Raw genomic sequence first — 14,335 nt, 5'->3', positions numbered from 1 at the left:
GTGTTTGTCTTTCTCTAACTTATTTTGCTTAACATAATACCCTCAAGGTCCATTCATGTTGTTGCAAATGGGGCGATTTTGTCTTTTTTTTTATGACTGAGTAGTATTCCATTGTATATATATACCACATCTTCTTTACGCATTCATCAATTGATGGGCACTTGGGTTGCTTCCACATCTTGGCTATTGTGAATGATGCTGCAACGAACATAGGGGTGCATAAGTCTCTTTGCATTGTTGACTTCAAGTTCTTTGGATAAATATCCAGTGACGGGATAGCTGGATCATATGGCATTTCTATTTTTAATTTTTTGAGAAATCTCCATACTGTTTTCCATAGTAGGTGTACCAGTTTGCATTCCCACCAGCAGTGTATGAGGGTTCCCTTTTCTCCACATCTTCTTGAACACTTATTATTTCTCATCTTCTTAATTATAGCCATTTTAACAGGTGTAAGGTGATATCCCATTATAGTTTTGATTTGCATTTCCCTAATAACTAGTGATATTGAGCATCTTTGTGTGTGCCTGTTAGCCATCTGTACATCTGAACATCTTTTCATGTGCCTGTTGGAAAAAATGTCTGTTCAGATCCTCTGCCCATTTTTTGATCAACTTGTGTGTTTTTTTTCTCATTGAGTTGTATGAGTTCTTTATATATTTTGGAAATTAACCCCTTGTCAGATATATGATTTGCAAATATTTTCTCCCAGTTGTGGTGTTGTCTTTTCATTTTCTTCATGGTTTCCTTTGCCTTGCAGAAGCTTTTTAATCTAATGTAGTCCCATTTGTTTATTTTTTTCTTTTGTTTTCCTTGCCTGAGTAGACATGGTATTTGAAAAAATTCTGCTAAGACCAATGTCAAAGATTGTACTGCCTATATTTTCTTCTAGGAGTTCTACAGTTTCAGCTTTTACATTAAAATCCTTAATCCATTTTGAGTTAATTTTTGTGTATGGCAAAGGATAATGGTCTCCTTTCATTCTTTTGCAGGTGGCTGTCAAGTTTTCCCAGCACCATTTATTGAAAAGACTTTCCTTTCTCCATTGTATGTTCTTGGCTCCTATGTTGAAGATTAGCTGTCCATAGATGTGTGGTTTTATTTCTGAGCTTTCAATTCTGTTCCATTAACCTGTGTGTCTGTTTTTGTACCAGTACCATGCTGTTTTGATTACTATAGCTTTGTAGTATATTTTGAAGTCAAGGATTACGATGACTCCAGCTTTGTTCTTTTTTCTCAGGATTGCTTGGTTTTTTGTTGTTCCATATAAATTTTAGAATTCTTTGTTCTAGTTCTGTAAAGAATTTCATTGGGATTCTGATTGGAACTGCATTGAATCTGTAGATTGCTTTAGGCAATATGGACATTTTAACTATGTTTATTCTTCCAATCCATGAGAATTGAATATCTTTCCATTTCTTTATGTCTTCTTCAATTTCTTTCAATAATGTCTTATAATTTTCAGTGTAAAGGTCTTTCACTTCCTTGGTTCAGTTTATTCCTAGATATTTTCTTTGTTTTGTTGTGATTGTAAATGGGATTGTATTCTTAACTTCTCTTTCTGCTAGTTTGTTATTAGAGTATAGAAAGGCAACAGATTTTTGTAAGTTGATTTTGTACCCTGCAACTTTGCTGTTGTGGATTTTTTCTAATAGTTTTCTGGTAGATTATTTAGGGTTTTCTATATATAGAATCATCCTGTCCACAAACGCGTGAGTTCATTTTTTTTGTTGCCAATTTGGATACTTTTTATTTTTTTTCTTGCCTAATTGCTCTGGCCAAAACCTCCAGTACTGTGTTGAATAAGAGTGACGAGAGTGGGCACCCTCATCTTGTTTCTGTTCTCAGAGGGTTGGCTTTCAGTTTTTCACCCTTAAGTATGATGTTGGCTGTGGGTTTGTCATATACGGCCTTTATTATGCTGAGGTACATTCCTTCTATACCCATTTTATTGAGAGTTTTTATTATAAATGGATGTTGGATCTTGTCAAATGCTTTCTCTGCATCTATTGGGAGGATCATGTGATTTTTATTCCTCATTTTATTAATGTGGTGTATCACGTTGACTGATTTGTGGATGTTGAATCATCCCTGCATCCATGGTATAAAACCCACTTGATCATGGTGTATGATCCTTTTAATGGATTGCTGTACTTGATTTGCCAATATTTGTTGAGGATTTTTGCAACTATGTTTGTCATCAATATTGGCCTGTAATTTCTTTCTCTGTGTTGTCCTTGTCTGGTTTTGGTATAAGGGTAATGTTGTCCTCATAGAATGAGTTAAGAAGCATTTCATCTTCTTCAACTTTTTGGAATAGTTTGAGAAGGATAGGTATTAAATCTTCTTTGAATGTTCAGTAAAATTCTCCAGAGAAGCCATCTGGTCGTGGACTTTTGTTTTGGGGGAGGCTTTTGAGTACTGTTTCTGTCTCTTTACTTGTGATTGGTCTATTGAGATTCTCTATCTTCTTGATTCAGTTTTGGGAGGTTGTGTGAGTCTAAGAATTTATCCATTTCTTCTAGATTGTCCAATTTGTTGGCATATGGTTTTTCATAGTATTCTGTTGTAATCCCTTGCATTTCTGTGATATCCATTGTAATTTCTCCTCTTTCATTTTTAATTTTATTTGTTTGAGCCTTCTCTTTCTTTTTCTTAGTGAGTCTGGCTAAGAGTTTGTCAATTTTGTTTATCTTCTTAAAGAACAAGCTCTTAGTTTCATTGATCCTTTCTGCTGGTTTTTTTTTTCAGTCTCTATTTCATTTATTCTGCTCTAATTTTTATTATTCCCTCCTTCTGCAGACTTTGACTTTGTTCTTCTTTTTCTAGTTCTGTTACTTGTAGTTTAAGATTACTTATTTGAGATTTTTCTTCTTTGTTGAGGTGGGCTTGTATTGCTATAAATTTCCCTCTTAGCATCATGTTTGCTGCATCCCATAAGAGTTGATATGTTGTGTTTTGTCATTTTTCTCCAAGTATTTTTTGATTTCTCTTTTGATTTCTTCATTGGTCCAATGGTTGTTCAGTAGTGTGTTGTTTAGTCTCCACATATTTGTCACTTTCCTAACCTTTTTATTGTAGTTTATTTCTAGTTTCATAGCATTGTGTTTGGAAAAGATGGTTGATGTCATTTTAATCTCCTTAAATTTATTGAGGCTTGCCTTGTTTCCAAACATATGGTCTATGTTTGAGAATGTTCCATGTGCACTTGAGAAGAATGTGTATTCTGCTGATTTTGGATGGCGTGTTCTCTGTATATCTATTAGGTCCTTCTGGTCTAGTATTTCATTTAAGGACACTGTTTCCTTGTTGACTTTCTTTCTGGGTGATCTATCCATTGATGTAAGTGGGGTGTTGAGGTCGCCTACTATTATTGTGTTGCTGTCAATTTCTCTCTTTAAGTCTGTTAATAGTTGCTTTATGTACTCTGGTGCTCCTGTATTAGGTGCATCATATTCATAAGTGTTATGTCCACTTGGTACAATGTCCTTTTTATAATTATGTACTGCCCCTCTTTGTCTCCCATTGTCTTTTTTATCTTGAAGTTTGCCTTGTTTCATATAACTATGACAACACCTGCTTTCTTAGCTTGCCATTTGCTTGGAGTGTCATCTTCCATCCCTTCACTCAGAGCCTGTGTTTGTCTTTAGAGATGAGATTTGTTTCCTGGAGGCAGCATGTTGTTGGGTCTTGTTTTTAATCCATCCAGCCACTCTGTGTCTTTGATTGGAGAATTCAATCCATTTACATTTAGAGTGATTATTGAAATATGAGGGCTTAGTACTGCCATTTTATCTCTTGTTTTCCAGCTGTTGTATATTTCCATTTTTCTTTTCCCTTGTATTTCTGGCTGCCAGTTAAGTTTGGTGGTTTTCTGTGATGATTTTCTCACTTTTCTTTTATTTATGATTTGTATCTCTGCTCTGATTTTTTGTTTAGTGGTTACCATGAAGTTTGTATAAAAGAACTCATAGATGAGATAGTCCATTTTCTGGGAGCCTCTTATCTCCATTAGCCTAAACAGGTTCCACCCCTCTCCTCTTCCCCTTCTGAGTTATTGTTGTCACAAATTGTTCTTTTCTGTGTTTAAGTTTGTGTGACTAAATTGAAGTGTTTATGGTTATTTTTGGTGCTTTCCTTTCTTTTGTCTTTTATGTTATAATTGTTTACTAACCTATTCTGATATAGAGCTGCATTTTTCTGATTCTATCTGCCTATCTATCTCCTTGCTCAAGGTTTTGTAAACCTTTACTTTTTGGTTTCAGATGGGAGGGCTCCTTTCAATCTTTCTCATAAGCTAGGCCTAGTGGTGATGAACTCTCTCAGCTTTTGTTTGTCTGGTAAAGCTTTTATTTCTCCATTGTATCTGAAGGGTAGTTTTGCTGGATAGAGTATTCTTGGCTGAAAGTTTTTGTCTTTCAGTATTTTGAATATATCATTCTATTCTCTCCTAGTCTGTAAGGTTTCTGCTGAGAAATCCACTGAAAGCCTGATAGGGGTTCCCCTGAATGTTATTTTCTTCTGCTTTGTGGCCCTTAACATTTTCTCTCTGTCACTGACTTTCACCAGTTTTATTATTATATGCCTGGGATAAGGTCTTTCTGCATTGATGTGATTAGGAGTTCTATTTTCTTCATGTACTTATAAGTCCAGTTCCTTCCCCAGATTTTGGAATTTCTCAGCTATTATTTCTTTGAACAAGCTCGGAGTGCACTAATCTTGATGGAGTTTTACATACATGTACATCCATATGTTCCCTGCTCAGATCAGGCCATAGAACCCTTCCAGTCAGTACCTGCTTCCTTTTCTGCAAGGTAACCAATGATATATTTTGAAGACAGAGCCAATGGTATTTGTTGATGTGTTGGATATAGGGTGTGAGACATAAAGGAAGGGCTAAGGGTGACTCCTGGGTTTTTGGCCCGAGCATCTGAGAAAATGGAGTTGCCACCTACTGAGATGGGGAAGACCATGGGAGGGACTACCAGGAGCTTCATTTTAGTAATGGCAAGTTGGAGATTTCTATTAGATAACTATGTATAGATGTTTATCCAGTTTTTGATCCAGTTTTGAAACATAATTGCTTATCTTCACGGTTTTAAAACTGAATGGAAGTTTCTTATTATTTGCTTTTTGTCTCAGGAACTTTATATTGTGTTCTAACAATGTTAATTATAAAGCAAATTTCTTGAGTCACTTCTATTTTCCTACTTCTTCATTACAAAATTAGAGATATACTATCATGGTAAAAAAAATATCTTCAGCTAGACATTGGATGAGGAGAGGTTAGGGTCATGGTTGACACTTTGGAAGCAACAGGAAGAAAGAGCTACAAACTTCCAGGAAAATATGGATTCATAGAGCCTTTTAAAAGTGTGTGGAAAGGTATTTGTGCCTGAGTCCTGGGTTTGCTCAGATGATTATTTTTAGGTTAGTCTTGCTTATCTCTTCATAATACATTTTCCTGTACTTAGGTGGCTTTGGAAAAGTCAAACTTTCCTGCCATATCCTCACTGGAGAAATGGTCACTATAAAAATCATGGATAAAAATGCACTAGTGGTAAGTTTAAAATTATTTTTAAAATATTTATAGATCAGTATTGTGAATTAAAACCCAACTTTGCTCTAATGTTGTAGTTACTGCTCTTTTATTAGGATAATATTTCTATAGCTTTTTTTGTTTTTCAAATTGCCAGTTATGTATAGATCTATGGTTTTAAAAAGTAATCTGGAATGGGGAAAGACTGAAAGCCATTCCTCTGAGAACAGGAATGAGGAAGGGCTGCCCACTCTCACCACTCCTATTCAACATAGTACTTGAGGTTTTGGCCAGAGCAATTAGGCAAGAAAAAGGAATAAAAGGAATCCAAATAGGCAATGAAGAAGTGAAACTCTCACTATTAGCAGATGACATGATTTTATATATAGAAAACCCTAAAGAATCCATTGGAAAACTATTAGAAATAATCAACAACTACAGCAAAGTCGCAGGGTACAAAATCAACATACAAAAATCAGTTGCATTTCTGTATGCTAATAATGAACTAACAGAAAGAGAGCTCAAAACGATAATACCATTTACAATTGCATCAAAAAGAATAAAATATCTAGGAATAAATCTTACCAAGGAGGTGAAAGACCTATACAATGAAAACTACAAGACATTATTGAAAGAAATCGATGATGACATAAAAAAATGGAAAGACATCCCATGCACATGGATTGGAAGAATAAACATAGTTAAAATGTGTATATTACCTAAAGCAATCTACAGATTCAGTGCATTCCCAATTAGAATCCCAATGATTCTTCATGGAAATAGAAAAAAGAATACTAAAATTCATATAGGGCAACAAAAGACCCTGAATAGCTAAAGAAATCCTAAGACAAAAGAACAAAGCTGGAGGCATCACAATCCCTGACTTCAAAACATACTACAAAGAAACAGTAATCAAAACAGCATGGTACTGGTACAAAAACAGACACACAGATCCATGGAACAGAATTGAAAGCCCAGAAATAAAACCACACATATACGGACAGCTAATTTTCGACAAAGGAGCTAAGAACATACAATGGAGAAAGGAAGCATAAAAAAAGACAAAATCAGCCATAAAAAAAGACAAAATCGTCCCATTTGCAACAACATGGATGGGGCTGGAGGGTATTATGTTAAGTGAAGTAAGCCAGAAAGAGAAAGACAAACACTGTATGATCTCACTCATATGTGGAATATAAACCAACACATGGACAGAGAAAACTGTATTGTGGTTACCAGGGGCAATGGGGGTGGGGGGTGGGCACACGGGGTGAAGGGAGACATATATATGGTGATGGACAAACAAAAATGTATAACCCAAAATTTCACAAGTTAAAAACTATTAAAACATCAATTAAAAAAAAGTAATCTGGGGCAGGGGTTACTTTGTAGATGATTTTAATGTAGGGCAATGGCACATATTTGAGGTCTGTAGGACTCTTTTTTCTGCAGTTGTTTCATAATCTTGTAAGTGTTCTGGGTATTAATATCTCCCTTCTTTAGCTTCTCATGATACACTTACTAAATGTTGATCTCTTTTATATTATAGATAGGTAGGTCGATCTTATGTCCCAGAATTTTATTCACAGTGACCTTAGAAGTTATTGAATGAAATCCTTTTTCTAATCAGCCTCTTTTTTCCCTCTACATGAATGCCTCCAGAGTTGAGCTACTCATTACCTCCTAAAGCAGCCCAATCAATTTGTGGTCTTGGCCGTAATGTACACAGTTTTTTTTGTTTTTATATTGAGGGAAGACCTATCTCCTTTTATGGTCTTTTTGGGCCTTTTATACCCTTTCCAGTGTTTGAAGTCACCCTGAGTTGTCTTTTTTTTCTAGTTCTTTCTACCATCCCTCATGTGGTTTGGCGCCTGTGCTTTTCTTTGTTCTGGTTTCCAACTGAGAATTCACTAGTCTCTCAGTATGTGTCTGTGGCTGTTTCGTTTTCTGAAGATAAGTTAAAAAAATTAAAAACATCTTTTTTTCTCTAACCAAAAATCTCTTAAGTGCTAAAAAAAATTTATTTTCTTCTGGCTTGAGTTAGCATTATAATTGTTAGTAGTATACAATTGAGGAAAACTATACAAACAGTTTTGTTGATAATTGTCAAACATAAAAATTAATTTACTGAAAATGCATTTTAAAATTAGACACATTGGACTCTTTTCAATCTCCCTTGTTGCTGGAATGAGACAGAGTTTAACATCAATTGTTACCTTTTTTTTTATTTTTAAGAATGTAACTGCTGATTACACACATAAATAAGTCAAAGGGAATGTAAGGAGTTTGTTATAGAAATGTCACTCAATTCTTTGACCTTCTTCAGAAATATATGCCTAAATCACACAGTGACCTATATTATAAATTATATTTAATAATCTATCAACTGATAATTCAGGCTTTCTTTTAATATTTTTGTTTTTCAGTGCTCAATATTGTATTTAGGTAACTAATAAAAAGGTATTATAAAACATTTTTTCGTGAGAGTTTAAACATTGATTACAAATTTGATTAATTTCTTTAAGCAATTTAAACTTGTTACAACTTTAGTTTGACTTATTCACTTGAATACTTCAAACACTTAAATAGTAAACAAAATGTGAACTGTTATTACAAAATATATTACCGCACTTACCCTAATGCATCAATATGATGCATTAATTCATCATTTCTAAATTTGTTTTTATATTTTCTAATGTTATTATGCTTATTTTAGTTTCTAGGATTTTAATCATGTTTTGATTATTTCCAGAGTTTTGGTCATCAGACTCCCAATCCCCCCAAAAAAGAAGAAAAAAAAATTATCATATCAGAATAGTCAAAGTTACGATTGACTCTTGGTCAAGACCTGATATCTGGTTGCATGGTTCTAGATAATTGGATCTTAAGCCAGTGATTATTAGAGTGAGTCCCTTTTTATGATCAAGTTTTACTTGTTACTTCTTGGGTGTTTAGATTTCTGTCTTTAATATGGACTTTAAAATTTTCTTCCTCTTGGCCTATCCTCCCACCCAACCAACTTTTATTTTATTTAATTAATTTTTTCTCCAAGTTTTTATTTAAAAAATCTCAAGCCCCTAGAAAAGCTGGAAGAATGAGACAGTGAATAGCGGCAGACCTTTCACCTACATTCACTGATTTTTAGCTCAGCTTACTTCTTAGGGACACTGCTAAGACGGAAAGTGGTAGCCCAGGCGTGCACAGAGGAGTGTTCCTGTCATCGTCCTTGTGTGGAATGCTAACCTTCTACAGGAGTCTGAGATTTTTAGTTTTTCTGGATTTTGTACTATTGACCCACATCGAACTTGTCTTTCATACAACCCTCAGGCCCTTTTTATGTACACACAAGTAAGTTTTGTTGTGATATTTTTTGGAATTGTTGAACAATTTGTTTTGAGGCTGTTGATCACTTTTCTATTCACTATTGAAGCTGCTGATGTTGGTGCTTGGAACATTTCCCAAATTGATTGACTGGACTTTAAATTTTTAAATCCATATTAAAGACAGAAATCTAAATTGCCACAAACTTGGTGTCTTAAAACAACAGAAATTTATTGCCTCACTCCAGGTAATGTTTTGTCACAGAGCGATTTGCCCCGCGTCAAAACGGAGATCGATGCCTTGAAGAACCTGAGACATCAGCATATATGTCAACTCTACCATGTGCTAGAGACAGCGGACAAAATATTCATGGTTCTTGAGGTTAGTAGTATGTTCCAGAGACCTGAAAGTATCTGGTCACTGTCTTAGTCTGCTTGGGCTGCTATAGCAAACACCGACTGGGTAGCTTACGAACAGCAGCAATTTATTTCTCCCCGTTCTGGAGGACGGAAGTCTAAGATCAAGTCACCAGCATGGTCAGGAGAGGTCCCTCATTCTGGTTCATAGCTGGCTGTGTCCTCACGTGGTGTAAGGGACAAGAGATCTCCCTGGAGCCTCTTTTATAAGAGCACTAATTCCATTCATGAGCCTTCTGCTCTCATGTCTTAATCACCCCCCAAAGACGCCACCTCCTAATTCTGTCATCTTTGGGGTTTAGGACTTCAACATATAAATTTTGGGGGGACACAAACATTCAGACCATAGCAGTCACTTTATCAACAGTTAAGAGAAAAGTACGTTTCACTTGAAATATTAGAATAAATGTTTAGTGGCTTATCTGTTTGAATTCTGTCTATAACAATTTAGATCAAGTAGTCATATATAATAAACTGGAGATTCATTGTGAACATTCTCTTTCTAATACACTCCTAATGGGGTGGTGTAGTTTTCTGGATAAAATATGTTAGAATTTGTTCCTAGAGGGATGAATCTATTTCAGTTTTATATGCTGTATTAGTTTAGGGCCGTCGTAACAAATTGTCACAAACGTGGTATCTTAAAACAACAGAAATTTATCGTCTCACAGCTCTGGAGGCTAGAAGCCTGAAATCAAGGTGTGGGCTCAGTTCTGGAGGCTAGAAGCCTGAAATCAAGGTGTGGGCTCAGTTCTGGAGGCTAGAAGCCTGAAATCAAGGTGTGGGCGAGGTTGGTTCCTTCTGGAGAATCTGTTCCATGCCTCTTTTCTAGTTTCTGGGGGTTGCTGGCAATCCTTGGTGTCCCTTCATTATAGATGCACCACTGTCTTCAAATGGGGTTTTCTTCTCTGTGTGTCTGTGTCTTTGTCCAAATTTCCCTCTTCATATAAGGACACAAGTCATTGGATTAGGGCCCACCCTAATCTACAAAGACCTGATTTACAAATAGGGTCCCATTCACTGGTCCTGGGTGTTAGGACTGGAACATATCTTTTTGGGGGACTCAGTTCCACCCACAGCCTATAGTTAGCCTTCAGTGTATGCGTTATGCATACTCTTTCAAGTTTTAACCTGCCCTTTTTGGCTTGGAAAGTGAAGTCTTGAGAACTTGAGTCATTCATCTCTTGCTTCATTTTCCCTAGTTTCAGCCAAATAATTTCTAACTGCACATCGTTTTCCCAGATTAGCACTTTTTAAAAAGCACATTTTAAAATTCATAATGCTGAAAGTTTTGGACCTAGACCCATTTTTCTCTTTATTACATTGTAGATACACACACGTGGTCTACAGTGGTGATTTTAAAGCCTTTTTTTTTAGTTGATCTCTTTGTGCAAATTAAATTCTTAAAAAACAACAACAAAAATCTCTCGTGAACCTAGGAGAAAATTTAAAAGGTACAAGAGACTATGTATTACAAAGTGACATTCTCTCTACCATTATCCGAGTCATCCAATTCCCTTCCCCTGAGTCAGTCACTTACTTCTCTTGTGTTTCCTATAGATAAGCATGTATTTACAAATACCTGCATATATTTTATATGTGTGTATGCATGTGTGTACATATATGCATGTATGTATGTGTTTTTTTATATATACAAATATATATAAATATGTGTGTGTTGCTTATCATTTTCTGTCACACAAATGGTCACATACTATAGTATTATTTCATACTTCGTGTTTTTCTCCCCACTTAACATTTTAGCTTGGAGACCATCTAGGTACATTTACAGAAATTTTAGATGTTTTTGTTTCTCTTTATTTCATATTTCTTTATTTGAAAATATAAAGTAGTCTGTTTTCTTTATGCAAATCTTATTGGATAGCATTTAAAAAATTGACTATTGGGCCGGCCCCGTGGCTTAGCGTTTAAGTGCGCACGCTCCGCTACTGGCGGCCCGGGTTCGGATCCCGGGCGCACACCGACGCACCGCTTCTCTGGCCATGCTGAGGCCGCGTCCCACATACAGCAACTAGAAGGATGTGCAACTATGACGTACAACTATCTACTGGGGCTTTGGGGGGCGGGAAAAAGGAGGAGGATTGGCAATAGATGTTAGCTCAGAGCTGTTCTTCCTCAGCAAAAAGAGGAGGATTAGCATGGATGTTAGCTCAGGGCTGATCTTCCTCACAACAACAACAAAAATTGACAATTGAGGTGTAATTTACATATGATAAAATGCACACATTGGGTATATACAGTTTGACAAAGGTATGTACCCGTGTACTTCCCACCGCAGTCGAGGTGTAAAACATTTCCAGCACCCCAGGAAGTTTTCTCCTGACCCTTTGAAGTTAATCCCTGTAACACCACCCACCCACTGCCCTTCCCAGCCCTGGTCTGATTTCTGTCACCATAGGTTAGTTTTAACTGTTCTATATCAGTTTACAGTGGATGTAAACTGTTCCACTGTACTTGATGTAAATAGAATCATACAGTCAGTATTCTTTTGTGTTTAGCCTCTTCTGTTCAGCTTAATGCTTTTGCAAGTCACCGTATCAACCTATGCTCCTTTACACCTTGCTTTTTTCACTTAATACTGGGTATTGTTTTATATCAGTTCATAAAGAGCTTCCTCTTTTTTTATGGCTGCATAGAATTCCATTTTACAGCTGTGTCATAATTTATATATGTGAGCATTTGGGTTGTTTCCCGTCTTTTTGCTCCGGCAAACAATGCTGCTGCGGTGAATGACCTTGAACGTGCGTTGCTTTTGATATGAGAGTGTCTGTAGGAACAGTTCCTCAGTGTGGAACTATGAGGTCAAATGCCGTATACACATATAAATATAATTGATATTGCTAAAATGAAACGAAATCTTAAATGGAAACCCCCATTTACGGAAAGGTGGAGCTGCTTTGGAGAAGAAGGGATGGAGAGCCTCGGGCTTCGCGCTCTGGCCTCCATTCTCCTGCAGCCTCCAAGGATCCTCTGTAGAACCGGGCTCCTTCTGGTACAGACTGAAAATCACTGGTCTTCGTGATGAAGGAGCAATAATGCTGCTGGGTTTTTTGTGTCAGGTAACTACACTAAATGTGAGTGCATTAGGATGAGAAGGGGTTTTAGTGCTTTGCTATAAAATACAAAACCCTGAATGAGCTTAAAAATCACGGTGGTAGTTGGTTGTACTTCTACCTACTGGTAATAAAACTGCTTGAGACCAAGAGCTGTTGTTCTCTTTCCCGGAATCACTGTTGCCTTGTTGGATCCTGAGAGTGTATTTCTGAATGTGCCTCACTCAGTTCCCTTGCCTGTTAAGTGGAATTAATAATATTGCTCAGTTAAGTATAATATTTTGTTTTACACTCCTTGGAAGTGAGTTCTGTAAGTAGTGACACTATCTGTGTGGCTGTGTTGCTGTTGAAGTACTGCCCTGGAGGAGAGCTGTTTGACTACATCATCTCCCAGGGTCGCCTGTCAGAGGAGGAGACCCGAGTCGTCTTCCTGCAGATAGTGGCTGCGGTTGCTTACGTGCACAGCCAGGGCTATGCTCACAGGGACCTCAAACCAGTAAGTGACTGCATCACAGTTAGATGCTCACCCCAGAGTTCAACCTCATTTACCTATTTTCGCTAGGTTTCCAAATGTTCTTTCTGTTTAGAATCTGTCTTGGCTTTGCTACTTTTTCTTTGTTCCACTCATCATGAATCACTTTTTTTCTCTCCTTTACTTTTGACTTCTGGTGGGCTTTTCTGGATGGACTTATTATTGGCATTCCATTTATCTACCAATTGTGTGTGACATTATAAGTGTCCTTGTAATCAGCTGTGGCCTATAAACCTCAGGATTTGATCTCTAGGAAAGAAGAGTTTTGAGTGTTTTCTTCAAGAATATTGCCATTGAGTGTTGCCATCCAATACTCTTTTCCTAACCTCATTTTCCTCTAATTTTAATTCCATTGCACTTCAGAAGGAAACAGTCCGATGGATTGACAGACTCTACTTTTCAAGGACAGAATAAAATGTGAATTCTCTTACGTCTGCAGGCTCTGACTAAGGTGGATGATGGTGAACGTGGATTTTAGTGTTACTGGTACCAGGGTCAGGCACCTAGAATTGGTCTGACAAGATAGGGCAGTGTTACTGTCCTTTTCCCTCTGTGTATACGCAACCCTTTGATGTGAGTTCACTCTTTTGGTTTAAACTTGCCTTTGGCACACACTGTGTTTGCTTTTAGTTGAGCTTCAGAGCACCACTGAGAAAATGGTTTATGCTGACATGTCTTGAAGGGAAGCGGGATAGTTATCAACATTCCTCCCCTCTCCCCTTTTACACTTCTTATCATTTCATTCTTTTTAAATGATTTTCGCTCTGTTGTGCCCAGGCTATTTAATATAAACAACCTTACGTCGTTTTTAGAAATGGCTAGAGGTGGCATGTGATATAAGGAAGTCAGTATACAGCTATGAATTTATCTTTTTTTTCCCCCAGGAAAATTTGTTGTTTGATGAATATCATAAATTAAAGCTGATTGACTTTGGTCTCTGTGCGAAACTCAAGGTAAGTGCAGAAATAAAAGTGCACTTGTTTCCTTTGTAAATGCACCTCTTAGTGCGTTATCTTGCGCTGACTTCCACATAGTCTTTATTGAGCCTGGTTGCATCCATTGAGAAGAATGTTAAATTTCATCCCTTTTATAAGTTCTCTAGTTGATTCTACTATGTGGCCAAGATTGAGCACCACTGCTCTAGGTCCAGGGTTGGTCCTGCTGAAGACCCCTGGGTATGCTGTGAGGGAATGTGCGGTGCTGAGGTGACGTGAGACCATCACAGCAGGAATGCTGAATTGACCGTGTGTTTGCAGTTTGAGTATGTTGCCACTAGATGACGCCGTTGTTCATTTAGATGTGAGTTTTGGGAATTTAGAGCAAATCTACTCCTTGTTATCCAGATGGTTATATAACTAACAATTAGTTAGATTTTGAAAGACAGTCCCCTTTCCTTATGAAAGAAGAAGGAAAAAGTCCATATGCATTTTTCAATTTATACTGTTATGTATGT

The 14,335-nt window shown here is 36.9% G+C and overlaps 1 long non-coding RNA gene across 1 annotated transcript; it reads left to right on the top strand.

Moving 5' to 3' along the window:
• The first annotated feature begins 5,501 nt into the window (after nucleotides 1-5,501).
• On the top strand, nucleotides 5,502-12,772 carry LOC147913270 (uncharacterized). The gene is made up of 3 exons (XR_015549040.1): nucleotides 5,502-5,560; nucleotides 9,125-9,241; nucleotides 12,703-12,772. It is a non-coding gene; the product is annotated as an uncharacterized LOC147913270 (long non-coding RNA).
• The last annotated feature ends 1,563 nt before the right edge of the window (nucleotides 12,773-14,335 follow it).

Source organism: Ceratotherium simum, chromosome 29, assembly GCF_057802395.1.
Source record: "Ceratotherium simum simum isolate JZ-2026a chromosome 29, ASM5780239v1, whole genome shotgun sequence".
Classification (NCBI taxonomy): domain Eukaryota; kingdom Metazoa; phylum Chordata; class Mammalia; order Perissodactyla; family Rhinocerotidae; genus Ceratotherium; species Ceratotherium simum.
The sequence above is the reverse complement of the archived record's forward strand: the minus strand, read 5'-3'. Positions and strand labels throughout refer to the sequence as shown.